We start from the raw sequence: 25,197 nt of genomic DNA, 5'->3' as shown, positions 1-25,197 counted from the left end.
GGTTGCTTGACCACATGTGTACTTGGATGGTCAAGAGTTTGCAAGTCCTACAGGGCAGTGGGCCCCAAACTTTTTGGTACCAGGGACCAGCTTCGCAGAAGACCAATCTTCCATGGACTGGGAAGGAGGGGATGGTTTCGGATGATTCGAGCATAATACGTTTATTGTGCACTCTATTTCTGTTATTATTACGTCAGCTCCACCTCAAATCGTCAGGCATTAGATCCCAGAGGTTGGGGACCCCCGCTTGAGGGAACAGACTGGGGGCTGCCAAGCGGTAGGGGAGAGGGGATGAAAGACTGAGTCTGGGATGAGCAGAGGCAAACTGTTACATACAGAATGGATGGACATCAAGGTTCTCGGGCTGTTAGCAGGAAAGGTTCAATATTCTCTGATAGACTGTAGTGGAAAAGAACATGAAAAGGAGCACATTTAGTGTATAGCTGAATCACTGCTGCACAGCCAAAATTAACACACTATAGATTATATAAAAATTAACATTTTTATATATTAACATTATGCTGTTGCTGCTGCCGCTGCTAAGTCGCTTCAGTCGTGTCCGATTCTGTGCAACCCCATAGACGGCAGCCCACCAGGCTCCCCTGTTCCTGGGATTCTCCAGGCAAGAACACTGGAGTGGGTTGCCATTTCCTTCTCCAATGCATGCATGCGTGCTAAGTTGCTTCAGTTGTGTCCGACTCTGTGCGACCCCATGGACAGCAGCCCACCAGGCTCGTCTGACCATGGAATTCTCCAGGCCAGAATACTGGCGATATTAACATTATAGATTATATAAAAATGAATTATATAGAGATTATATAAAAATCAACACTATACTTCAAAATTTTTTTAATTTCTTAGAAAACACACACACACACACACACACAACTGTGAGCAAGTCCTGGGTACAGAATCTAGATTCAGATACAGGAAGGTCTTTCCAGAGAAGACAAGACCTGGGCTGGCTCTGGAGGAGGAGAGACTACAGGCTGGCAGGTGACAGAGAAGGGCCACGTGCCACCAGTTAAAAATAAATGACAGAGGAGCCCACACAAAGGCCAGGGAGGGACGAGTGTGGAGAACGGCAAACCAACCAGCCAAATTAAGGTCAAGGACACGCGTAAGGCATGAGGAAGTAAGGGCCGAATGGCTTGAGTGTGAAGGCCTGGGTCCAATTCTGAATTTAATACCAGCGGTGGGCAGGTACCCAGTCAGTTAGCAGGGACAGAGCAGTGGCTGCAAAGATGGTCAACAACAAGTAAAGGAAGGATAAAGAGAAACCTCAAGTTCTTTAGAAATGAGGGTTTCCTGTTCCTGAACGCACCGTAGCAGCACGGTGAACACTGTCTATACCAGGTATGACGAATTTTCCTGACTCTAAAACTGCTCCCAGTGGTTTTCATGGGTTCACATTTGCAGGACCCATTTCTGAAACCAGAGAGGACCACTAGCACATTAAAATTCAGCATGCCGTACCACTGCCGTTAGCCATTCCCAGAAACAGGTGACGGCTGACAGACAGAAATGCGCTTGTCGACAGGAAATTCCCAGGAGCAAGTAACTAACCCATGCTGGGGGCACCACGGGAGAAAGCATGGCAGCACTGTATTTTAGCTCAGCAGGAAAGCAGTCAAATCATTCTCCCTGATTACTAACAGGTCAACATTTAGTCCAACAGCTGCGATTTGTAGTGGAGTTTTTGACATTTTCTCCTGAAAACTGAACGTCAGGTTAAAGGTTTTCTGCATACTATTGTCCACAAATTCTGTGACTATTCACATTTGGTTTGGAGAGGTAAGTGAAGATTTTTCAAAGTAGGGTAGCCGGTTTATAGCTTATTATCCTTATCTTTTAGCTGAATAGTATACATATGAGAATACCTAAACCCAAAGAATGCAATTTGCTGGTGTGACTTTCTGTTCTAATGCTAGTTTTAGTAACTACTATAATGGGGACAGAGAATTGACGCTTTTGAACTGTGGTGTTGAAGAAGATTCTTGAGAGTCCCTTGGACTGCAAGGAGATCAAACCAGTCAATCCTAAAGGAAATCAGTCCTGACTATTCATTGGAAGGACTGATATTGAAGCTGAAGCTCCAATACTTCGGCCACCTGACCTTCGGCCACCAATACTTCGCTCCACCTTCGGCCAACTGACTCACTGGAAAAGACCCTGATGCTGGGAAAGGTTGAAGGCGGGAGGAGAAGGGGACGACAGAGGATGAGATGGTTGAATGGCATCACCAACTCAATGGACATGAGTTTGAGCACGCTCCGGGAGTTGGTGATGGACAGGGAGGCCTGGCGTGCTGCAGTCCATGGGGTCACAGAGAGTCTGACAGAACTAAGTGACTGAACTGAACTGTAATCATGGGGCAAGAGAGAAGACGTTTAGATGAAAAATAGTAGGTTAAAAAAGATATTAACTTGGCTTTCAGGTTCTTGGTGGAACTAATAGCTTTGACTTAAAATTAATGCTCATAGAGATAGAAGTAAGATAATCTAAGCAATCCAGTGGACATGATAAGAATAAATGAGCAAAGAAAAGAAGGGAGGAGGAGAGAGGAGGGGAGAGAAGAGGACTGGAGGGAAGCATAAAGGGATGAAATCAGACCCCCTTGAACAAGTATCACAACTCAATTGCTTAATATCTGTACTTAGACCATTGAAAATCTTGTTTAACTCTTTAAAAGATAAAACCTCCATAGGTATGCTGTGTAACCATGCCCAGGGACCATGCACTGTTTATTTATAGTCTGAAAAGTCTTTGCATTAATTCTTGACAAATAAAGACAAGATACCCAAAAAACAGAGGGACACGGAACTGCACAGTGAGAAAGATCTACACAGAAGCCATATTTACAAGTTGACAGCCCTCACAAAAGCTTAAAAGTCCCAACATTTACTCTGCTTTTGAACTTTCAGTTGTAGGTTCAAGCCTGGAAGATACTTTATTTCCCCCACATGGCATTTCTTCTTCCCCTGTGCATTTGTGTACCTAGTTGACAGCTGTTCCAAAGCATTCTTATACTCTTAAAAGTGTACCCCCAGCACATACAGAAGTTTTTCAGTCTCAATCCATGCCAACCCTTGTACTTATTTTTCCTAAAGATGAGTTTCAGAGTTATGTAATAATGAACTTCATCCTTTTGTACAAATTAAACCAGGAGTCATAAAGCAGTAGGTAAATGAAAAACTGGGTTAAACAAACAAAAAAAAGAAAACCACACAACTGACCAAATCTATAGCAGGCTCAGCTTTTTTTGAGAGCGAGAGATTAAGGGGCATGCAGTCAACTGGTATGAAGGTCACCAAACAAAATGTTGCAATCTTAAAGTGCCATTGACATGCAGACTGTCCAGTAGCAGCTTGGAACAATCTTCCCCTTTGCTAATTACTGCCTTAGCCCAAATCATTCACACATGACAAGGGTATGCTACATTTACAGTAAAACATTTAAAAAAGTAGGAACATTCTTTTCTTTACATTGAAATAAAAATCCTGAATATAACTTTTAAAAATTATATTCTCATTCCCAGTTTTTTGTTAAAGTGACTCGAAAGCTCAAAACGTCCACCATTGGTCTCTGCACGGTAGATATGGGCTTGGGCAAGTCTGTCTTTTCCTCACTCACTGCCTGCCTGCTGACCATGTTGAAACCACCAAATTGTCTCAGTTGGAAATCTTCTGATTGTCACAGGAAAAAGCTGAAAGCCACAAGCCACCAACGACCACAGGTACCTCGCGCTTTCTAAGTCCGCGTCAGAAGGAAGCGTGCGACGCAGGGGACCTCCGCGCGTCTCCCACCTGCGGCTGACCTGCGGACCTCCTGTGGGCAGAGACAGCTCCTTGCAAAGCAAACAGCTCCCCACTCTGCATGGAAAGGCTCATCTACTTCCTCGGTCCACACTGCAAGCATCAGACTCCCTGAGAGTCACTGAGAGAGTGAATCAGACTCAGCCGATAAGCACAGAGCTGACCTTTAAACCCCAGCCTCTAATAGAGCACCCCGTGTTTGCTCAAGCATTCTGGGTCAGCAGGGTCTGCATGTACCGAGGTGGGGCAAACCCAGGAGCCTGGCTCCAGCTCTCACATGGCCCTGACGGAACAGGGCTGGGGGCTGGGCTAGCAGAGGCCCCACACCTCCTACCCCGACTTAGAACATGCTATCTTGCAGAGAGAGAGGGAGAGAGAGAGGTCTTGGGAGTACACAAGTCAGCTGACTGACTTTTAGACACCAACTTTGGAAGAAAGGAGAGAAAGATCCTGGGGGCCCAGGAGCCGAAGCTTTGTTTTCTTTGCTTTCTCCTAGTCAAACTATTATTCCACACTGAGTGCTGGTGGTGGTGGTGGTTGAGTAGCTAAGTCATCTCCGACTCTTGTGACCCCACGGACTATAGCCCACCAGGCTACTCTGTCTATGGGGATTCTCTAGGCAAGAACACTGGAGTGGGTTGCCAGTTTCCTTCTCCAGGGGATCTTTCCGACCCAGGAATCGAACCCAGGTCTCCTGCATTGCAAGCAGATTCTTTACCAACTGAGCTACGAGGGAAGCCCACTGAGTGCTGGAGCTTCAGGCAAAAGGAGAAATCAGGACTACCTCCCCTGGGCTTTATTAAAAATAGATTTTAGTCATCATGGATCTGGGGTATGTGTTTTCACTTTTCAAAATATTGCATTGAAATAATATTTATCCTAATTACTTCTTCTTTTTTTTCTTTTGGTGCCCTCAGCAAGGGCGTCATTCACTTCAGCCTGTTCCTGGCCGAGCTCTGTCACCACGCTGCTCCCATTACCATCTTCACCTGGAAACGGAAGCAGATGCGTGCAAGAAGGTCGCGACGCTTGCAGCTGAAACAAAGAGGAAGAAGAGCCCAAAGCGCCTCCTATGTACCAGGTGCTATGCTAGGCATCTTAGGTACAGTCCTTGGGCCCTCACCTAAGAGGAAAGTATACTAATCTCCAGCTGAGGAAGTGGGGGCTTTGAGAAGCAGTCTTCCTTCCCACTTTCTCCCCTCTCGGGAACTGGCCCCACCAGGTTCCTGATACTGAAGGGACAGGATCCTGGGGATGTCCATCGTTTCCCGTCTGTGATTCACTGAATTCATCGCCAACACTTGTGACTGTTCATGGTCATCTGCATAGTAAGTGGAGGAGTAAACGTCAAAAGATGGCCTGTTTGATGACGATCTCCACACCCTTTCCCCCTATCTGCCACTTCTTCAAGGAGAGTCAGGGCCACTACACTGTTTCAGTATCTTGGTCCTGGGTGGGCCCGTCCAGGAGAAGGTCAAATTATTTCCAAGTGCTGACTGTTCTACAAATTTACGCATGACAAGGAGCGTGATCGAAAATATAAGCTCTATCTCTGGCCCAGGACACTACTCTGAGCACCAGATTCCAACGGCCCGATGTTTCCACTTGAGGATTTCAGGCACGTCTGAAACGAAAACGTTCAAAACAGGCTTCTTGTCCTTCCTTCCCCTCCAGCTCTGCTTCTCTTGGGTTTCCTCCATCTCAGGACCTGGCACCATCCACACCGGGTGGGTACTTAGACCAGACACCTGGCAACTGCCTTTGATACCACCTCCTGCCAACTTCGCCCTTTAAAATGTGACCTACACTTATCCATTTAAATACCAAAACAATATCCACAACAACATTTACTAAAGCATTCACTCTGCGTGTACTCTTCTGATGCCTGGAGAGAATTGATAACTCACTCAGTCTTCATAATGACTCTATGAAATGATTCCTATTACAAAGAAGCTTGTTTGCTCATGGTCACACAGCGAGTAAGAGGGGGAACTGGTATTCTAACCGGTTTGTCTGGCTTTAGAACTCACACTCTTAACCATGACATCCTGTCTCCAAAATAATCTCAAACGCATTCACCTTTTTGGTTTCCCACTGCCCCGACCACGCCACGGTCATTACTCACTCAGACACCTGCAAATCCCTCTTAAAGGGTCACCTAGATTCCACTTCTACCTCATCTCTACACATCAGTCTTCAGGAAGCAGCCAACATGGTCTCTTTCAAGTTTATGTCAGGTCATGTCATTTCCTCTGCTAAAACCCTCAACACCATCTCACTACTTTCTGAACGAAATTTAAATTCCTCAGTGTGGGCTATGGCCTCCTCTATGGACTGGCTCTTCCCAGACCTCACCACTTCCTACCTTTCTATCCGAGTAAGCAGCCTTCTTGCACTCCCATGCCCCGGGACATTCTTTTCCGCAGGGCTTCCTTCCTTCTCTGGCTGGTCTGTCTAACCCTCCATGTATCCTAGCCTACCTCCCTGATCACTCAGCCTAAAGACATCTCCACGTCATTCTCTCTCAGCATCCTCTCCGTTCCCTTCACAGCAACCCTAAAATGCGTTAACTCTACATTTACGTGTATTTTTTACCTGTTGATTGCCTGTGAGCTCCAAGAGGCACAGTCAAGGTGTTTCATCCACCATTTTACTCCCTGTCCCTTTTCCCAGAGCCATGAATATAAACAGTGTAATTATTCATTCAGAGAATAAATTCTGGGGCAGCTCTTTTAAAGATCTTTAAATATTTTAAAGATTTCTACACGTGAACTGAAGAAGGCACTTTAATAAACATCATTGAGTCTCAAAAAGAAAAGACATATATATGTATATCTTTTTTATTTCCTATATGTGAACAAAAATTCTTAAATCAAACATTCAATTTTGGAAAAGGCATAGAAGCAAACAAAAAAGAGAACTTTCTAAAGAATTATTTAGTTAAAAGTCTTACAGGATATCTAGGTTCGTGTCGTCATGGTGACTATCAATCCCAATAAGATGAGAATCAAACTCTTGACTGTTCTTATTTAATCCCAATACAGAGTGGTGTTCCATAAATATATATTCATGATAAGTGATGAGCAATTTCAATCACATATCTTTTGACAGCTTATTCCTCTTCATACTTTAGAGGCTGACTTCCCATTGGTGCCAAGTCTCTTATCAGGAAACAGCAAACCATTCATTGCATGTAATTTTTCTACTGTTGTGCTGTGTCACAGATGTTCTAGGAATATATACAGATACTTCTTTTCTCTATATAATAGATAATCATTTGGTTTGAGATTAAGGTACCTGTTCTTTCAGATTTCAATACTTCTAAAAAGAAAATGAATGATTCCAAAAAATTGATTATGAACTATGAGAAAAATTTTGCTAATCACATACCTGATAAGAGATGTACATCTAGAATATAAAAAGAATTTGATAACATGAAGACAACACAATTTAAAAATAAGTAAAGAATTTGATGACATTTCTCCAAGATAGATATAAAAATAGCCAATAAACATATGAAAAGATGCTCAACATCCTTGGCCATAAGGGAAATGCAAATCTAAAACCACAACAAATATCACTTCATATCCATTAGGATAGTAACAATCCAGAAAAAAAGAGGAAACTATTAATTATTGGAGAGGATGTGGAGAAGTTAGAACCCTTATACACTGCTGAGGGGACTGTAAAATGGTGTAGCACTTTGGAAAACTTACCATATGACAAAGCAATTTTACTCCTAGCTATACACCTAAGAGTAATGAAAACATATAAAAACATACAAAAACTTGCACACAAATGTTCATAGCAGCATTTATGCTTAATAGCCAAAGATGGAGCAACCCAAACATTCATCAACTGATGAACGGAAAATAAACTATGATATATCCAAGTAATGGGCTTCCCTGGTGGCTCAGCTGTAAAGAATCCGCCTGCAGTGCAGGAGCTGCAGGAGTCACGGGTTTGATCCCTAAGTCGGGAAGATCCCCTGGAGGAGGGCATGGCAACCCACTCCAGTATTCTCGCCTGGAGAATCCCATGGACAGAGGAGCCTGGCAGGCTACAGTCCAGAGGGTTGCAAAGACTCAGACATGACTGAAACAACTTAGCACGGCACAACACATCTATGTAATAGAATATTATTCAGCAGTAAAAAGAAATGAAGCACTGATACACACTATGGCAGGAATAAATCATGAAAACACTGAGCAAAAAAAAAAAAAAAAAAAGCCAGCCACAAAAGACCACATATTATGTGATCCCACAGATATGAAACGTCCACAAGTAAATTCATGGAGTAAGAAGGATGACTGGCAGTTGTCTAAGGCTGGAGGCAGAATGAGGCACCAGGGGTAATCAGTACCAGGTTTCTTTTGGAGGAGATACAAATGACCTAAAACGAGACAGGGATGGTTATACAACTCTGTGAAGAACTTTAATTCACGTGAAGTGAATGAACTGCACTGGCATGTAAATTACATCTCAATAAAGTTGTTATAAAACTGATAGAATACAGGTTTTACAACGCTTTAAAGCTGGACCTACGTTTGGCATTTACAAGGGTAGGTGTGACTTAACTAAAGAGTATAATTTACTTTCGAGCACAGAAGAGGAGTTTTAGATGAAACGTTCTCACGAAGAAATTATGGTCTTCCTCACTTCTCATCATTCCTAGTTGTCTACCTTTGTCCTTGTTTAGAGGCAGACTTGAAACACAGGGCCAGGTTAATAGAATGTTAGAGTGGAAAGCTGAAACTCCAATCCTTTGGCCACCTGATGTGAAGAACTGACTCATTGGAAAAGACCCTGATGCTGGGAAAGATTGAAGGTAGGAAGAGAAGGGGATGACAATGATGACATGGTTGGATGGTACCACCGACTCTAAGGACATGAGTTTGAGTGAACTCCAGGAGTTGGTGATGGACAAGGAGGCCTGGCGTGCTGCAGTCCATGGAGTCTCAAAGAGTCAGATAAGACTGAGCGACTCAACTGAACTGAGAGTGGGACGAGATGAAGAAATGATCATTTTAGAGCAAGGAAGTTAAGCTCCAGAGAGAATAAATATCTTCTCCAAGATCAGAAAGGTAAGGAGAAGGAGAATCAGAGGTTGCCAGGCCAAAGGTTTATTTTTATTCTGCAGCAGCACCATACAGAATGGAGAGCCGTGAGTCGCATTTTCCAAGGTGGCCCCAGCCCAGAGCTCTGCACAACTGAGTCTCCTGCATGGAAAGGAAATCCCATGCAAAGTCTGAGAAGGACAGGCATGAGGCTCATCCCTTCAGTAAGCACTGACGGAAGTTTAGTCGCTAAGTCATGGCTGACTCTTGTGATCCTATGGACTGTAGCTCACCAGGATCCTCTGTCCATGGGATTCTCCAGGTCAGAATACTGGAGTGGGTTGCCATTCCCTTTTCCAGGGCATCTTTCTGACCCAGGGGTCGAACCTGGGTCTCCTGCACTGCAGGCAGATTCTTTACCCACTGAGCCACCAGGGAAGCCCAGTCACCTCCATTACCCAGGTCCTAAGTAGAGAGGGAAGCAAATGGGGTATTGAAATGGACTCTGAATCCTCTCTGCAACTTGCTCAGCAAACCCGTCTGTTCCCACCTTCCCTTCTTCCCCAGACCCTTGCCTTTGAGACCCTGAGCGATCTCACCCGACGGAGGCCTTCAGTGACACCCTGTGATCTTCTGTCCGTGAGAAATGTGCATTCAGAACTGAGTTTGTTTCCCCCGTGTTCCTGAGAGTTGACGATGCAGCATAACTTCAGTTAAATCATTACCCGTGATTCAATTTAAACACTGGTATGAACACAATGCTTTAAAAAAATAATCAAGCCAGTCTGTTTAGATAAGAATTTTTGACCCCCAAAGTTAATTTTTTACTTCTATATTCCTCTGCTACCTTCCCTTTGCAATTTTCCTGTATTTCAGAAAGTCTGAACTGCCTGAGTGAAGACTGGCTCCCTTCCAAGGGGATATTTTATTAACAGGTGGTGAAGAGAAGTGTACCCAAGAGTCAGTGAAATACAGGGTTGATTTTTGCTCTTCTATCGCCTCTGGCTGACGAGGAGAAACGGCCATGCTGGGCCTGGGGCTGGTTTAAGCGGGCTGGAGACTCAGGGATACTGTTTGACATCACTATTACTGCTCTACTCTCTAAAAAAAAAATTTTAAGCATTTTTTTTTTTAACTGCTTCACTGAATTTCTCTGCAAACTATTATCTTCTCACATAAGTGGGTAAGAAAGGCCCTTTTAGACTCGCAGAGCAAGTCATTTAAAAATAAGTTGAATTTTTGAAGCTTATAGGAATGCGTTCATTCCATCTGTCTTGGCTGCCACCAGATAGAAACTGCCTTCAAAGAAAAAGAGGTCCCGACAGACACATACACACCACTGTGTATAAAGCAGACAATAAGGACCTACTGTAGAGCACAGGGGAGTCTACCCAGCACTCTGTAATGGTCAGTATGGGAAAGGAATATATAAGAGTGGAGATACATATAAACTGATTCACTTTGCTGTCCACTGAAACTTTGCTGAAGCTAACACAACATTGTAAATCAACTATACTCCAATAAAGATTTTAAAAACGAAGAGAAAACAAGTGTTCTCTCCACCTTGTGGGACTGTGAGAGAGAGGTTTGTTTTCTATTTATTTTTTAAATTGGAGTATAGTTGCTTTACAATGATGTGTTAGTTTCTACTGTCCAGTAAAGGGGATCAGCTATCTGTACACATATATCCCCCTTTTTCAGATTTCCTTCCCATTTGGGTCACTATGGGGCACTGAGTCAAGTGCCCTGTAACAGCAGGCTCTCATTAATCACCTATTTTATACCCAGCAGTGTGTATGTCGACCCCAACCTCTGAAATAAGAGTTTTGCACGTGGTAGTGACAAAAGCGTGCACCCGCTCTCCTCCTTCGGTAACCAGCCTGCATACGCTCCAGGTTCATTTAACAAGGCTCTTTCAGACTTTGTATTCATTTAGCCATTAGTTAGCATTTATCCCTGGTTGAGAGTGATGGGGCAAAGGTAGTGATTTGCAAATCCATCTAATTTCTAATTTGCTGGTCCTTCTAGAAGTAGTTTTGGGGAAAGAGGATAAAACTAAAAAAATTGTGGGGTTCCAGTTTTTTTAGTGTCACAAATTGGCAAATTTCACCTGTCCGTGGGATTGACTAGGCTCTGATGGACTACATACTCTTTGAATAGAAGTGAGGGAGGCAGGGAAGGAATTCCTGGTGGAAAGGAGCTTTCTGGCCTCACATCTCTCTAGGCCAATGTCCTGGTGAGGACATTACTTTCCTTTTTCTTAATTATTTTTACTTTTAACTTAAGTATATATATATTTTTAAATTTTACAGTGCTGTGGTTTCTGCCACACAACAGCCCACAGCAGCCATAACTGTACATGGGTCCCCTCCTTCCCTAGCCCCTCCCCTGCCCTCACCCCATCCCTCTGGGTCATCACAGACTGGGCATCCTGCTACAGGTGCCTTCTCACCAGCTGTCCGTCTTACGCCCAACAGTGTATACACGTGGACGCTACTTTCTCCATTCATCCCACTCTCCCCCGCTGCGTGCACAAATCCACCCTCTCCACCTGCGGAGGACATCACTTTAAAAGAAGAGCAGGGACTATCTGGAAGCTCCAAGAACTCTTCAGAGCAGCAATTCACTCACTGCTTCCCTCTTTCACAGCAAAGCTTGGCGGATTTTAACGCGTCCCCAGGGCGTCCTGTCAAATGCAGGCCCCAGACCAGCAGGACTGGTGGGGGGCTGAGACTCTGCGTGTCTAACAAGCTCAGAGGGCTGTCGACGGGGCTGGGCCAGGGCCCATACCTGAAGAGTGGGGTTCTAAAGAAATGGAGTGAGATACAAGAAAAGAAAACTCTGTGAGGCTGAGTGACAGTGGTCACTTTGGGCCAATAAGGTATTTGGGGGTCATTTTTCTGTTCCTAAAAAAGGCAGCAGCTGTGTCTGGTTGATGGCTTTGGAGCTCTGGTCAGCTGCTTTCCCAGGCTCCAGACCCTGTAACTTTGACAGAAGGCTGAAATGATGGTCTTTAGTTTACATTCAATTGCTTTCGGGCATTAAAAAAAAGAACAACTTCCTTCTCCCCAACTGCAATCTCATTAACTCTCAATGAGTTAAATATTTTCAACTCTTTCAGGCCACTCGGTAGGATACCAGTTCATGCATTGGCTGCTAATAATTTAGCTCTTGCTTTCAATTTCCTCCATCAAACCTATTATAAATGGCAAAATCAACTGAGTCAGTACTCCTCTCCTTCCCTCGTAAATCTCGTATCAGTAGCCTGAAAGAATATCCAACTGATGGCCGAGGTGTGACTTAAGTCTAGGGAGAATCAGACTCACACTGTTCAACAAGAAAAACCCAACTTCAAACCCACAGTAACACAAAGGTGATGTTTAGACAGAGCCTCAGATACCCATGTGGCTTGGCCTTTAATCCTCAAATACGTTACATATTATACATATTCTAAAGAGAAAAGAATTCTTGCAAGTAGTATTTTTAAATTTTTTGTTTTGTTTATATTAACTTCTTTTTTCTGCCATGCCACACGGCATGTGGGATCTTCACATGTGTGTGTGCTAAGTTGCTTCAGTCCTGTCTGACTCTTTGTGACCCCACGGACTATAGCCCGTCAGGATCCTCTATCCAAGGGATTCTCCAGGCAAGAATACTGCAATGGGTTGCCATGCCCTCCTCTAGAGGATCTTCCTGACCCAGGGATTGAACCTGTGCCTCTTACATCTCTTGCATTGGCAGGTGCAATTACCACTGTGCCACCTGGGGTCTGACAAGATATCGAATCGTGCCCCTTGCAGGGGAGGTGCAGAATCCTAACCACTGGACCACCAGGGAAGTCCCGGTACATGGTTTTTATACAAGTACTTATAATGCAAATATTAACTGAGGACATATTTATTTGTATTCTGAGAAGCTCAACATCACATTTTACTTTCAAAATACATTGACGTCAATAGGGCAGAAGAGTTAAATTTTAGGCTTTCAATTCTAAGAAATCATTTCGCATACACCAGAGAGCTTCTACCTAACACCTTACCGGCTGTCCCACAACTTTGCTACCACTTCCCTGAAATTTAAACAGATTTCATTTAGCACATTATCTTAGCGGCATTTTAGAATGTATTACATGGTGCACTCTGTCATTTGAAGAGCAAAATACATAGGAAAGTTAAAATGACAGGCTTATCCATCTGTGACTTGCCTATCTAAAATTAAGCTGAAGTTACTATTTCTTGTTTTCTTGCACACTAAGAAAATAAATCTACTGGTTTAAAATCTAAAGCTAACATCGTCAGGAGCATCAGAGAGTTCAGAGATGATCAGAAAAATTGCACTAAAAAACAATTTACTCTCAATTATATGCATTAATGTGGGGAGTAGCGGCACAGAAAATGTTCAAACCATTGTGTTGGTTTTATAATGCTCATGATTTTCTTTTGCACCAGATTTTTTTTCATTTTCTTAAGAAGTCATACAGACTAATATTTAAATAATTGACCCCTGTTCCTTTAACCTACCCTAATCTAACTAAGCAGGGAGAACATGAAGGTTTTACTTCATATTTCACTAAATAATTGTGAAGAACTTGCCTGCTAATGCAGGAGACAGGGGTTCGATTCCTGGGTCAGGAAGATCCCCTGGAGGAGGGCACAGCCACCCACTCGAGTATTTTTGTCTGGAGAATCCCACCGACAGAGGAGCTTAGCGGGTTACAGTGCAAGGGGTCACAAAGAGTTGGACATGACTTAGCAACTAAACAATAGCAACAACAACAATCCTTTCAAATAGACCATTTTCTAGGCAACGGTACAGATTTTCAAATGGCTCTACAGTCTTCAAAAGGTTAAAAACCACTGCTAAGAAAGGAATTTAAATCATCACAAAAAAACTAATTCCCAGAACTGCTTTGGAGAAGTGGGCCCCAATCTTGGGTCTTGGAGTGAGGCAGTCCTGAGCTCCAGTCTGCATTCTGCCACTCATATACTGTACCACCTCAGGCAGGTTACTTAACCTCTCTGAGCTAAAGTGTCTTTCTCTATAAAGTGGGATAAGACTAGTGCCTACTTTGCTGGGTCCTTATGAAGACTGAGTATAATGTTTGTAAAGAACTTGCAACCTAGCTATTGTACTGCATATGCTCAAGAAATAGTTCAGTTCAGTTCAGTTCAGTTCAGTCACTCAGTTGTGTCTGACTCTTTGTGACCCCATGGACTGCACGATGCCAGGCCTCCCTGTCCATCCCCAACTCCCAGAGTTTACTCAAACTCATGTCCATTGAGTCAGTGATGCCATCCAACCATCTCATCCTCTGTCGTCCCCTTCTCCTCCTGCTTTCAACCTTTCCCAGCATTAGGGTCTTTTCCAATGAGTCAGTTCTTGGTATCAGGTGGCCAAAGATTTAGAGTTTCAGCTTCAGCATCAGTCCTTCTAATGAATATTCAGGGCTGATTTCCTTTAGGATGGATTGGATCTCCTTAGCTGTTACTATAATTACTATTATTTGCTTTATTAGCATTGTAAAATAACACTCTGAAGACAGAGGCTTTATCTACCAAGCAATGAGGCATATTATACTAAACCTTCTTGCAGCTGGCTTATAAAACAGACACGTGGCTAATAAACAATGATTAAGTAAAAACAAGACTAGGAGCTGACTGTGGCTCAGATCATGAACTCCTTATTGCCAAATTCGGACTTAGACTGAAGAAAGGGAAAACCACTATACCATTCAGGTATGACCTAAAATAACTCCCTTACGATTATACAGTGGAAGTGAAAAACAGATTCAAGGGATTAGATCTGATAGAGACAATGCCTGAAGAACTATGGACGGAGGTTTGTGATATTCTACAGGAGGCAGTGATCAAGACCATCCCCAAGAAAAAGAAATGCAAAAAAGCAAAATGGCTGTCTGAGGAGGCCTTACAAATACCTGTGAAAAGAAAAGAATTGAAAAGCAAAGGAGGAAAGGAAAGATATACCCATTTGAATGCAGGGTTTCAAAAAATAGCAAGGAGAGATAAGAAAGCCTTCCTCAGTGATCAGTGTAAAGAAATAGAGGAAAACAATAGAATGGAAAAGACTAGAGATCTCTTCAAGAAAGTTAGAGATACCAAGGGAACATTTCATGCAAAGATGGCTCAATAAAGGACAGAAATGGTATGGACCTAACAGAAGCAGAAGATATTAAGAAGAGGTGGCAAGAATACACAGAAGAACTATACAAAAAAGATCTTCACAGCCGAGATAATCACGATGGTATGACCACTCACCTAGAGCCAGACATCCTGGAATGTGAAGACAAGTGGGCCTTAGGAAGTATCACTATGAACAAAGCTAGTGGAGGTGATGGCATTCCAGTTGAACTATTTCAAACCCTAAAAGATGATGCTGTGAAGGTGCTGCACTCAATATGCCAGCCAATTTGGAAAACTCAGCAGTGGCCACAGGATAGGAAAAGGTCAGTTTTCATTCCAATCTCAAAGAAAGGCAATGCCAAAGAATGCTCTAACTACTGCACAACTGTACTCATCGCTCATGCTAGTAAAGTGAAAGTGAAAGTGAAGTCGCTCAGTCCTGTCCGACTCTTTGTGACTCCATAGACTGTAACCTACCAGGCTCCTCCATCCGTGGGATTCAAGCAATGCTCAAAATTCTCCAAGCCAGGCTTCAACAGTATGTGAACTGTGAATTTCCAGATGTTCGGATTAGATTTAGAAAAGGCAGAGGAACCAGAGATCAAATTGCCAACATCCGTTGGATCACTGAAAAAGTAAGAGAGTTCCAGAAAATCATCTATTTCTGCTTTATTGACTATGTCAAAGCCTTTGACTGTGTGGATCACAACAAACTGTGGAAAATTCTTCAAGAGATGGGAATACTAGACCACCTGACCTGCCTCTTGAGAAATCCGTATGCAGGTCAAGAAGCAACAGATAAAACTGGACATGGAACAACAGACTGGTTCCAAATCGGGAAAGGAGTACATCAAGGCTGTATATTGTCACCCTGCTTATTTAACTTATATGCAGAGTATGTCATGAGAAACGCTGGGCTGGATGAAGCACAAGCTGGAATCAAGACTGTCAGGAGAAATATCAATAACCTCAGATACGCAGATGACACCACTGTTATGGAAGAAAGTGAGGAAGAACTAAAGAGCCTCTTGATGAAAGTGAAAGAAAAGTGTGAAAAAGTTGACTTAAAGCTCAACATTTAGAAAAACAAAGATCTAATTAAAATTAAAAGCTTCTGCACAACAAAGGAAAATATAAGCAAGGTGAAAAGACAGCCTTCTGAATGGGAGAAAATAATAGCAAATGAAGCAACTGACAAACAACTAATCTCAAAAATATACAAGCAACTTATGCAGCTCAATTCCAGAAAAATAAACGACCCAATCAAAAAATGGGCCAAAGAACTGAATAGACATTTCTCCAAAGAAGACATACGGATGGCTAACAAACACATGAAAAGATGCTCAACATCACTCATTATTAGAGAAATGCAAATCAAAACCACAATGAGGTACCACTTCACACCAGTCAGAATGGCTGCGATCCAAAAATCTGCAAGCAATAAATGCTGGAGAGGGTGTGGAGAAAAGGGAACCCTCCTACACTGTTGGTGGGAATGCAAACTAGTACAGCCACTATGGAGAACAGTGTGGAGATTCCTTAAAAAATTGCAAATAGAACTACCTTATGACCCAGCAATCCCACTGCTGGGCATACACACCGAGGAAACCAGAATTGAAAGAGACACATGTACCCCAATGTTCATCGCAGCACTGTTTATAATAGCCAGGACATGGAAACAACCTAGATGTCCATCAGCAGATGAATGGATAAGCAAGCTGTGGTACATATACACAATGGAGTATTACTCAGCCGTTAAAAAGAATTCATTTGAATCAGTTCTGATGAGATGGATGAAACTGGAGCCGATTATACAGAGTGAAGTAAGCCAGAAAAAAAAACACCAATACAGTATACTAACACATATATATGGAATTTAGGAAGATGGCAATGACGACCCTGTATGCAAGACAGGGAAAGAGACACAGATGTGTATAACGGACTTTTGGACTCAGAGGGAGAGGAAGAGGGTGGGATGATTTGGGAGAATGACACTCTAACATGTATACTACCATGTGAATTGAATCGCCAGTCTGTGTCTGACGCGGGATGCAGCATGCTTGGGGCTGGTGCATGGGGATGACCCAGAAAGATGTTATGGGGAGGGAGGTGGGAGGGGGGTTCATGTTTGGGAATGCATGTAAGAATTAAAGATTTTAAAATTTAAAAAATAAAAAACTAAAATTAAAAAAAAAAAAAAGAAAACAAAGATCATGGCATCTGGTCCCATCACTTAATGGCAGATAGACGGGAAAACAGTGGAAACAGTGGCAGACTTTATTTTTTGGGGCTCCAAAATCACTGCAGATAGTGACTGCAGCCATGAAATTAAAAGACGCTTACTCATTGGAAGAAAAGCTATGACCAACCTAGACAGCATATTAAAAAGTAGAGACATTACTTTGCCAACAAAGGTCCGTCTAGTCAAGGCTATGGTTTTTCCAGTAGTCATGTATGGATATGAGAGTTAGACTGTGAAGAAAGCTAAGTGCCAAAGAACTGATGCTTTTGAACTGTGGTGCTGGAGAAGACTCTTGAGAGTCCCTTGGACTGCAAGGAGATCCAACCAGTCTGTCCTAAAGGAAATCAGACCTGAATATTCATTGGAAGGACTGATGTTAAAGCTGAAACTCCAATACTCTGGGCACCTGATGCAAAGAGCTGACTCATTTGAAAGACCCTGATGCTGGGAAATGATTGAAGGTGGGAGGAGAAGGGGACAACAGAGGATGAGACGGTTGGATGGCATCATTGACTCAATGGGCATGAGTTTGAGTGAACTCTGGGATTTGGTGATGGACAGGGTGGCCTGGTGTGCTACAGTCCATTGGGTCACAAAGAGTTGGACACGACTGAGCGACTGAACTGAACTGAAGTCATCTTTGACCAAGTCAGAGTTAATAGATTTGTTCTCTAAAGAGATCTGATTTTATTTACTTTAAATAAAAGATATCTAATCTAGTGACATGAAGTAACTTCGGGTTTTAGCAATTCACTAGCCTTCCAAGAATTTCCTAAATTATAGACCAACTATGATATCTATGCTCAGGGGTTTCTAGACAGCCTGCAAAATAAGGATTTACATTCAGCTGTGTACAAGACATCATCTTTCTGTTGACGAAAGGGTGCCTTCTCAAATGGCCCTGAATGGGACTTCTTACATGTTATGGTAATCTATAGGACAGACTGCCATTGCAATTATTAGGGATAGTTTTAAGGAATTCTGTTTGGAGACATGGAATAAATTCATCATATATGAAGACAATAAGGCAATGTAGAAAATTATGGGAAGTTTGATCCCATTTTTATACAAATATGATACAGAAAAATGCCTGGAAGTAAAGATCCCACCATTTCAGTGGTGGGTGGGGAGATGACAGATGAATGTCCATGAAGAGCATTTCTTACTTTCACGATCAGAATAATAATAAAACTTCTTAAAAATGAATGATTACAAGTTAAAACCCTGTCAGCAGTGTGATAGCCAGAAAGGGGTCCTAGGTGTCAAGAACTAGGTTTTAAAGGCCAAGGCCCTGACACATTAAAATGATGACCTCAGGCAAAATCACCTCCCCATTTAGGGGCCAAATATTGTTCCTTGAAATTGAGACGCTTTGAACAAATAACCTGTATCTTTCCAGTCTGACATTCTAGCATTCAAGATGTGTGACCACGTGTGGCAGAAAAACTTTTTATTTTTCAAGCTGAGACAGGCTGGGACCCGTTGCTGCAGCAGTTGCACCTGGACAGACCTTTCCTCCAGCAACAAAATACAAAGAAACTATAAGGGACTAAAAATAACTGAGTGCCTGTGCAGCTGGGACAAAGTAAGGACAAAAGATACAAAAGGACCAAGAGAGCCCAACCGCCACTTCTGAAGCGTCAGGGGCGAGAGCAGGGCCTGGCGCGTGCCCCCTGCACTCAGCACCCCCAAAGGGAAGGGCGGACCACCTAAGACACCCCTCCAGCGTCACCCCTGGATACACCCCGCCCTCACCCTCCATAAAGTACAAGCTCACCGTCCCCGCAGGGAGCGAGTAAGGGAACCTGTTACCTGTTCCTGTTGCCCCCCCATGTAGGAGGAGCCCCAATAAAACCTCGCCTGAATTTCTTGTTTGGTGTCTAGTCAATGTTCGACGACTGGGAATGGTCAAGGACCCTGGTCCGTATTAGAGCTAGCCCACAGATGCTAAATAGTGCCACACAGTGAGCCTGGGATGAAGCCTTCTTATTTTTCAATATTTCCAGTATTGTTTTTTAAATAATAAGAATTATTCCTTTGATAATTAAGAATAAAAGGTAAAAAATAATATTTGAAATGGGTCAGGGGCTCAGCATAAATACGGGTTTACAGACACGCTGAAAAATTGGTACACAGTACTGACGCTTACTCCTTGGAAGAAAAGTTATAACCAACCTAGATAGCATATTCAAAAGCAGAGACATTACTTTGCCAACTAAGGTCCGTCTCTTCAAGGCTATGGTTTTCCCAGTGGTCATGTATGGATGTGAGAGTTGGACTGTGAAGAAAGCTGAGCGCCGAAGAATTGATGCTTTTGAACTGTGGTGTTGGAGAAGACTCTTGAGAGTCCCTTGGACTGCAAGGAGATCCAACCAGTCCATTCTGAAGGAGATCAGCCATGGGATTTCTTTGGAAGGAATGATGCTAAAGCTGAAGCTCCAGTACTTTGGCCACCTCATGTGAAGAGTTGACTCATTGGAAAAGATTCTGATGCTGGGAAGGATAGGGGGCAGGAGGAGAAGGGGATGACAGAGGATGAGATGGCTGGATGGCATCACGGACTTGATGGACGGGTGTCTGAGTGAACTCCGGGAGTTGGTGATGGACAGGGAGGCCCGGCGTGCTGCGATTCATGGGGTCGCAAAGAGTCGGACACGACTGAGCGACTGAACTGACTGAACTGATTGTACCTTTACAAAGGTTTAATGTTTTATTTGATCTAAACACATCAACCCAAAAAAAAACCAAAAAATCACACAAGTGACAGCCACAGTCCTGGAATAAGTGACTCAAGTCAAATAAAACAGACGGTTATGAGAAGGAGATGGTTTTCTTGAGATGTCTCAGACGTGAAGTCCTTTGAAATACACAGAACTATCACCTGTAGCATTTCAGGAGCAAGGCATCGGTAAGATCACAACCCAGTCCAAACTATTAAATATCAGGGAAATACCTACATGATTAAAATTGTTTTACAGAAATAAGTAGCAAGGAAATCAGATTACTCGAAGCCTCAGAATCCAAACAGAACAAAACACGTTCTAAACTGCTGCTTTCCGTCCTGGGTCTAAAACAAATGTGCAACACCCCACTTTTCAGGAGCCTGCAGAACAGAGAGGGGAGACGATTCTTCTTTCCTCCTGCTCAGATTGTTCCACTGGAACTAGTGGGCTCCTTGGCTGCCAACGAGAAGTTTCCTCGAGGTGCTTTTTAAAGGGCATTGAAAGGCGGTAGCAGTGACCCAGAAGCCTGGGAAAAATACCCAGTTTCTCAGGCTACCAGCCCTACCCCCTTCTGGGCAAGGCACCTAGCCCAGTGGCGCTAGTCCCCAAAGCTGATCTGCTTCTGTGCAGAAGCAAGAAGCTTTTTTCCACCCACGTCGTTGGGTAACCCCTGCTCCCGCCGGGGAGTCGGGTTACAGAACCTGGCTTCCCTCCTGGACAGAGGAGGGGTGCTCGTCCACAGGATCTGTTGGGGCTCAGCGATTGACAAAGAGAGTGCCTTGGCCTGATTAGTAAGAACTTGGGCCTGTTTTCTGCAGCAAGGGCTCCTTATGAGGGGAGGAAGAAGTAGCTGAAACCTTAACAGAATGTTAAACGGATTAAGATTTCTGCATAACTTTGTTAGTAGAACAAGTGTTTTAAAGGAGGTGGGAAAGAGCTCTCTTTACACCATCTCATTATAAAATTTGATAATCATCTGTACCGACCCTGCCGACGATCTTTTTAAAGGCACAGGTAATTATGTTACTGCTACATGCAGGAAGCTTAAAAGTCCAGTATGCTACTGGCTGCCGTAGGTCCCCTACAGGGTTGCCATTTCCTTCTCCAATGCATGCATGCATGCATGCAAAGTCACTTCAGTCATGTCCGACTCTGTGCGACCCCACGGACAGCAGCCCACCAGGCTCATGTGTCCCCGGAATTCTCTAGGCAAGAGTGCTGGAGTGGGTTACCATTGTCTTCTCCAAGATAACTAGTAAGGACCTACACAGTGCACAGGGAACTCTATCCAATACTCTGCAACAGCCTATGTGGGGAAAGAACCTAAAAGAGTGGATAGATGTATATGTACGGGCTTCCCAGGTGGCGCTAGTGGTAAAGAATCTGCCCGGCAACGCAGGAGACCCAGGAGATGCAGATTTGATTCCTGGGTCAGCAAGATCCCCTGGAATAGAACATGGCACCCCACTTCAGTAATTTTGCCTGGGAAATTCCATGGACAGAGGAGCCTGGCGAGCCACAGTCCGTAGGGTCACAAAGAGTTGAACACACAGCATACACATACACACACACACACACACACACACATACACACACACACACACAATGAACAAAGACGGATGCAGACCTACTCGTGTAGGTCACATTCAGGTGGCCACACCACCACACAGGAGACTAATGAAATGACCTGTTAAACGGTATCTTTTATGAAAGAATTGCTGATACTTTTAACGTGTCCAAGAACATCCTTAAGAAATGGCTGTATTAACTTGGTAAATATGGTGCTTTTCAACACAAATAAAGATAAATCTGTGTCATTACATTTTGGTCCAAATGATCAATGTTGACGACAGAGTCTTTTAAGTCTGACCTTAATATTTTACTTAACATAAAATTGTTACTTTAGCTTTAATTCCTATTTATCTGATATATCAACGTCCATCCCATTACACTCAAAGTTTTTGAGGCTGTCTTTTAGATATGATGTTTGTAACAGTATATATATAGCTGGAGCTCAAATTTTTATGCACTCTGGCCACCTTTGTCTTCAAGCTGGAGAGTTCAGCTCTTTCTCCTTTTTACTGTGGTTAAATATGTATTTGGACCTATTCCAGCTGGACCTATTTCTTGACATTATTTCTATTGGCCAGCTTCTTTATTGGTCCTTTTCCCCCTTCTCTTCTGCTATCTCTTGAATTGATTACATTTTCTTTATTCCCTACCTCTGGTTTATAAGTTATTCTATTTCTAAGGAGTTCATCCCCAAATCTGTATACCAACCAAAATCTAAAGAGAATCACTATCTCTATCCTTCTCTACGATAATAGATGGAATGTGGAAGATACTACTTGCGTTTCCCCTTCACTCCACGCTATTACGGTGCAACAGTTAAGTTCTATATTATTTTTTACAAACATTCATCAAAAATTCTTACTATTACTGTTGTTGGGATTGTTTTACCAACAGTGCTTATTTAAATTTCCCATAATGTTTACCAATTTCTTTGCTCATTGTTGTCCCCATTATTCTTGCTTAATTTTCTTCTCCTTCAAGTGTATCTCTTAACAGTTCTTTCCACAAGGTTAATTAGCCCGGTCTGATTTATTTGGACAGGATTTTAATTTGCCCCCAGTTTTGAGTTTTCCCTTAGCCAGCCCAGAATTGGGGGTTGATGACTTTGCTCAACATTTTGAAAATCACATTCTGCGGCTATCCAGCCGCTGCTATTGCTGGGAGGAGGTTACCTGGCTGTTTGAGGATGGTTACTTTGCAAGTAATGTCATCCCCACTCCCTTTACATTTGACCGGCTGCATTCTCATCCTGTCCAGGACTCAGAGTTGTCTTTTTGTTTGAACTGCCACATCCTAGGTGAATGCCGGGCAACTTTATCACTGCTATCTTCAAGCTCAGTCTTTTTTTTTTTTTTCCGAATCCGTGTTTAGTCTGTTCTTTCACCAGATATTTTTAGAAAGATTTTTGGTTTTTATTTTTGTCAAATGTATACTTCCACATAAAGTATCAAATAGTTTTATAAGACGTACTATGGAAAACTTCTCTCCCAACTCCTCCTCCCATCTCCTCCACTATCCCTAGGGATAACCATCCTGAGCGCTTTCATGTACTTAAGGAAAAGAAGGCTTTAACCTCCATGTTCCTGATGGCATGAATAGCTCCCCTATCTCTGTGGGGAGCTGACTCTCATCCTCTCTGATGGTAAAGAAATAGGTGCTGCCTGAAACTGAAATGTTGGGTGATAACATTCATAAGGTTGAGCATAATTCAGGGTGAAAAAGAGGAAATTGAAAGTTGCTCAGTCGTGTTTGACTCTTTATGACCCCATGGACTATATAATTCATGGAATTCTCCAGGCCAGAATACTGGAGTGGGTAGCCATTCTCTTCTCCAGGGGATCTTCCCAACCCAGGGATGGAACCCAAGTCTCCTGCATTGCAGGTGGGTTCTTTTCCAGCTGAGCCACAAGGGATGTTACGTATAGCAGGGCAAATATAGCCATTCCCTTCTCCAGGGGATCTTCCTGACCCAGGAATCAAACTGAGGTCTCCTGCTTTGCAGGCAGATTCAGGTACCCCTGGTTTAATATCTTTAGGTCCTTATTCCTGGGCAGCTCAGATTTTCCAGAAAAAATGCTTTTTTTCAAACTCCTGCCTACAGAGTGAAGGCCCAGCTGCTAGGATTCTGGAAACCTAGTGGGGTAGGAGGCCTGAGAGTCATGTGTCCAGTATGCATATATTTACCTAATTCACACACACACACACACACACACAGACGCCCATGACTTTCCCAGTCTTACTACTACTAATTCTTCAAAACAGACCCAGCATTACGTCCTCTGGGAAGGTCTCCATGATCTTCTCAGTAGACACCCAGTCTGAGCTAGCTCATAGAACCCAAAGTTTCCCTCTATCTTTGCAGGTATCCCCCTGCCTCTGTAATTGTCTAGTTAGATATCTGTCCTTCTCTGAAATCAGTTCTATCTAATTACAGATAGAACTATAGTCACAGAACTGTAGCACAGAATACTGTGCTCTTGGCACTGTGACTAGTATTTGATAAACTCGACAGATTCATGAGTTATTAAATTAATTCTGGAGGCAGCCCAGTTACGGGAGCGGCTCTTCCATGCAGGAGCCACACAGGAGGCAGGAAAGGACTTCAGGTGAGCTCCACTGTCACACACCCTGGACGTCAGCATGAGCGCTACCCCTTGCTGTGCAAGTCCCCAACAGAACATGGCACCTAGATAAGCTTTTCCTCTCGGTTGTCTTGTATTCCTTATCATATTTGTGCATGTATCTCAGGGAAAGCATTCAACCTACCTCTTAGGAGTATGATGAAATAGCTCTGAACATAATCACTAGTGCTTTAAAATATGAAGCTTTCAGGTACACGCAAAACAATCAAACTGCATTGTTACTAAGGAAAACGCAGGTACAAAGAAATCAGGCAAGAAGTAGCTACTAGATATTAGTACATGTGGTTGACATTTAGAAGAAAGTGTTGAAGAGCAACAGTCTATGAGCAGGTTCTGTGCTGGTAAAGATGAGATATGGGTGAAAATAGGAAATAGTTTGGGTAACTGACTTTTATAACCACCTTATCTGTGACAGGCAGAATCTTGGAGAATCTACATAAGTCTTTCAGTGAGCAAAGGGGAAATAACCAAGCCATCTGACGAAGGCTGATACTTCCAATGAATGAAGTCAGTGTTTTCCACAGTCACAGAATGTTTTTAAACCTAGAGTATCCATTAGTCCAGCCTCCCCGCCAAGGTGTGATTGCTATTGCTGATGGTCCCACTGGAGGGCCATCTGGGTCCTAAGACTGTCCCCCCAAAACTGACGCCCTAGCACTGTTCCTGGACCCGGGAACTGATAAGATAGGTTTTAATACTCCCGAGTCACAGTGTGACCCACCCTAACTTTACCCACTGCTCCTAGTTTTGAGTATCACAAAAGTCCACACACCAGACACAAGCAAGATGCTCTGCAAACACTACCCTTTTCGGCTCTTTGGAACAACCCTATGAGAAAAGGAGTGTGTCTGTTTCAAAGATGAAGGAACTCAGTCACGAGGAGTTGGGGATGTCGCTAAGGACTCGCAGTCACTAAGCAGAGAAGAGGGAAGAGAAGAGACACAGCGCCATGCTCTAGTTAGGAACATGGGCTCCGATGCGGCTGCCTGAATCTGAAGCCCAGCCC

At 43.3% G+C, this 25,197-nt stretch overlaps 1 protein-coding gene across 6 annotated transcripts in view; it reads right to left on the bottom strand.

Moving 5' to 3' along the window:
- THRB (thyroid hormone receptor beta) overlaps window positions 1-25,197 on the bottom strand; it is a 437,533-nt gene that overhangs the window by 385,511 nt on the left and 26,825 nt on the right. Inside the window, exon 1 of one of the 6 annotated variants that reach the window (XM_069572928.1) lies at window positions 3,818-3,957. The exons of 4 other annotated variants lie outside the window; for them this stretch is intronic. The gene's annotated coding sequence lies outside the window, so the exon portion shown is untranslated. Of the gene's footprint in view, window positions 1-3,806; window positions 3,958-25,197 lie in introns of those variants that run through there. One more of the 6 variants, XM_069572926.1, reaches the window with a different exon arrangement.

This window comes from Ovis canadensis, chromosome 26 (assembly GCF_042477335.2).
Source record: "Ovis canadensis isolate MfBH-ARS-UI-01 breed Bighorn chromosome 26, ARS-UI_OviCan_v2, whole genome shotgun sequence".
In the NCBI taxonomy this organism is placed as follows: domain Eukaryota; kingdom Metazoa; phylum Chordata; class Mammalia; order Artiodactyla; family Bovidae; genus Ovis; species Ovis canadensis.
Note: the sequence above shows the minus strand (reverse complement) of the source record. Positions and strands in the feature narration are given on the sequence as shown.